This window comes from Macaca thibetana, chromosome 1 (assembly GCF_024542745.1).
Source record: "Macaca thibetana thibetana isolate TM-01 chromosome 1, ASM2454274v1, whole genome shotgun sequence".
Classification (NCBI taxonomy): Eukaryota; Metazoa; Chordata; class Mammalia; order Primates; family Cercopithecidae; genus Macaca; species Macaca thibetana.
The window spans coordinates 144,245,093-144,248,772 of NC_065578.1; the positions used below are offsets into that span (position 1 = coordinate 144,245,093).

The 3,680-nt window shown below is 47.3% G+C and overlaps 1 pseudogene; it reads left to right on the plus strand.

Annotated features, from left to right (window-relative positions):
* The first annotated feature begins 2,906 nt into the window (after nucleotides 1-2,906).
* Nucleotides 2,907-3,455, plus strand: LOC126954738 (nucleoredoxin-like; annotated as a pseudogene).
* The last annotated feature ends 225 nt before the right edge of the window (nucleotides 3,456-3,680 follow it).

A 3,680-nucleotide genomic window follows, 5' to 3' on the forward strand; every position in this document is an offset into this window, starting at 1 on the left:
TCCCTTGTGCAGAAGGTGCCTGCTTCCCCTTCTCCTTCTGCAAGGAGTGTAAGTTTGATGAAACTTCCCTAGCCGTATGGAACTGTGAGTCAATTAAACATTTTTTGTTTATAAATTTCCCAGTCTCAGGTAGTATCATTATAGCAGTGTGAAATGGACTAATACAGAGAACTGGTAACAGAAGTGGGGTACTGCTATAAAGATAACCTAAAGATGTGGATGTGAGTGTGGAACTGGGTAACAGACCGTGGTTGAAATACTTTTGAGGGCTCAAAAGAAGACAGGAAGATGTGGGAAAGTTTGCAACTTCCTAGAGACTTGATTTTGACCAAAATGCTGATAGTGATATGGACAATGAATTCCAGGCTGAGGTGGTCTCAGATGGCGGTAAGGAACTTATTGAGAGCTGGGGTAAAGGCCACTCATGCTATGCTTTAGCAAAAAGACTGGTGGCATTTTACCCCTGCCCTAGGTCTCTGTGGAACCTTGAATTTGAGAGAGATGATTTAGAGTATCTGGTGGGAGAACTTTCTAAGCAGCAAAGCATTCAAGAGGTAACCTGGCTTATTCTGAAAGCATTCAGTTATATGCATTCATAAAGACATGGTTTGAAATTGGAATTTATGTTTAAAAGGGAAGTAGAGCATAAAGGTTTGGAAAATTTGCAGGCTGGTTATGTGGTGGAAAAGAAAAACCCATTTTCTGAGGAGGAATTCAAGCTGGCTACAGAAATTTGTATAAGTAATGAGGAGCTGACTATTAAAAGCCAAGGCAATGGGGAAATATCTGTGGAGCATTTCAAACACCTTCGTGGCAGCCCCTCCCATCACAGGTATGGCAGGCATACGAGAGAAAACCGCCTTCATGGGTCAGGTCCCTGCTTCTCTGTGCAGCCTTAGGACTTGGTGCCCTGTGTCCCAGCCACTCCAGCTCCAGCCATGACTAAAATGAGCCAAGATGCAGCTTGGGCTGTGGCTTCAGAGGATGCAAGCCCCAAACCTTGGTAACTTCCATGTGGTGTTGGGCCTGTGGGTGCACAGAAGATAATAGTTGAGCTTTTGAAGCCTCCGCCTAGATTTCAGAGGATATATGGAAACACCTGGATGTCCAGGCAGATGTCTACTGTAGGGGCAGAACCCTCATGGAGAACCTCTACTAGGACAATGCAGAAAGGAAATGTGGGGTTGGAGCTCCCACACAGAGTCACCACTGGGGTGCTGCCTAGTGGATCCCTGAGAAGAAGGCCGCCATCCTTCAGACCCCAGAATGGTAGATCCACCAACAGCTTGTACTATGCACATGGAAAAGTCATAGGCACTCAACACCAGCTCTTGAAAGAAACTGTGCAGGAGCTATACCTTGCAGAGCTACAAGAGCAGAGCTGCCCAAGGCTTTATGAGTCCGCCCCTTGCATCAGTGTGCCCTGGATGTGAGGCATGAAGTCAAAGGAGATTGTTTTGGAGCTTTAAGGTTTCATGAACGCCCTGCCAAGTTTCAGGCTCGCATAGGGCTTGTAACACCTCTGTTATGGCCAATTTATCTCATTCAGAATGGGAACATTTACCCAACGCCTGTACCCCCATTTTATCTTGGAAGTAACTAACTTGTTTTTGATTTTACAGACTCATAGGCAGAAGGGACTTGCCTCATCTCAAATGAAACTCTGGACTTGAACTTTTGGGTTAATTCTGGAATGAGATAAGACTTTGGAGGACTGTTGGGAAGGCATGATTGTGTTTTGAAACGTGAAAACGACATGAGTCTTGGGAGGGGCCAGGAGCTGAATGATATGGTTTGACTCTGTGTCCCCACCCAAATCGCGTGTGGAATTTCAATTCCTACATGTCACGGGAGGGACCTTGTAGGAGATGATTGGATCACAGGGTCAGTTGCCCCCATGCTGTTCTCATCATAGTGAGGGGGTTCTCATGAGATATGATTTTAAAAACGGCAGTTTCCCTTGCACACTCTTTCTGCTGCCACCTTGTGAAAAAGGTGCCTGCTTCCCCTTTGCCTTTCACCATGATTGTAACTTTGCTGAGACCTCCCCAGTCATGCAGTACTATGAGTCAACTAAACCTCTTTTGTTTATAAATTACTCAGTCTATGGTAGTATCTTTATAGCAGTGTGAAAATGGACTAATATACTACCAAGACAAATAAGTGGTGCTCACTTATTTTTGCATGCTGCGTCTTAGGTAATTAGATAAAAAATCAGCTACAGCTCTCCATGATAGGGAGTTGAACGTGGCATCAGAGTGCCCACCAGCACCCTTGTTGCGATTAAGAATGATCAGTGTCCAGGCCACATGCACAGAGGAAGCACGGTTGCCGCTGCCTGCCTACCCACCTGCTTGTGTGCTGGGGTTGTGGTGGGCCAAGATGGTGGGCTTCTTGGAGGAGCAGCTTGGTTAGAAGCTGGTGATGAGCAACAGCAAGGACGACCAGTGGCAGTGGTAGGACTTCATGCGGGGCATGCCTTGGCTGACACTACTCTACAAGGAGAAGCACAGAAACTTTGGAACAAATACCAAATTTCCAATATTCCATTGCTAATATTCATAGATGCCACCACTGGAAAGCCTGTGTGAAAGAATGGGCTGCTGGTGATCCGAGATTACTCCGAAGGTGTGGAATTCCCTTGGGGACCTAAATTCTTCAGGGAAGTCATTGCAGGTCCCTTCCTTAGAAATGACTCACAGTTCCTGGAGAGCAGCAGCCCCGAAAGGTCTTACATAGGACCCTATTTCTCTGCACATGGGTGTTCATCCTGCCAAAGCCTCACCCAGGTCCTTGTGGAATCTTATTGGAAGATCAACGAGGCAGGCCAGAACTTTAAGATTATCTTAGTCAGTGAAGACAGATCAGAAGAGTCCTTCAAACAGTACTTCAGTGAAAGGTTCTGACTCACTATCCCCTACACTGAAGAGGCCTGGAGGTCAGACCCCAACTGGCTGTATAGAATCCAAGGCATTCCTCATGCTCATTGTGCTGGACCCACAGGACGAGGTGAGCATGTGGCGGGGTGAGTGGAGGTGCTTAACGACGAGGACGGCTGGGAGTTCCCATGGCACCCAAGCCCATGCTGAAGCTCTCTGACTCCAACACTGTGCAGCTCAGCTGGCCCCTACCTCCTCCTTTTTGTAGATTCTGAGGATGACAGAGAGTCCCAGGAAGCCAAGCAACTGATTCAGCCAATAGCTGAGAAAATCATTGCCAAGTGCAAAGCCAAAGAGAAGGAGCATCACTTCTATTTTTTGTACCTGGGGAGGATGACATGATTGACTTTCTGCAAGGTTACACCAACCCTCCTGAGGCTGCCCCTTTGCTCACTACCCTGGACATGTCAACACTAACCGAGTATGTGATGGACGTGGGAGGAGATCACCCCTGCCATTGTGGAGGCCTTTGTGAATACCTTCCTGGCAGGAAAGCTCAATCCAGAGCCCATCTAATGGGACTCTGGCCTTCTGAGATGTTATTTAGAATTCAGTCTTCTCCTCCCCGTTCTTCCTTCCACCCTTGGACTTATTCAGTGTGTCTTGAATCACACAACCTAAGTGTCCAACCTCTCTGTGGTGTCTTGCTTCTGCATTCACTCCCCAGCTAGCACCCTGCGGTGTGTGTCTTCTCAGCAACAGCAGAATCCAACATGTTTGGAGACTCTGCTTGGGCTCACG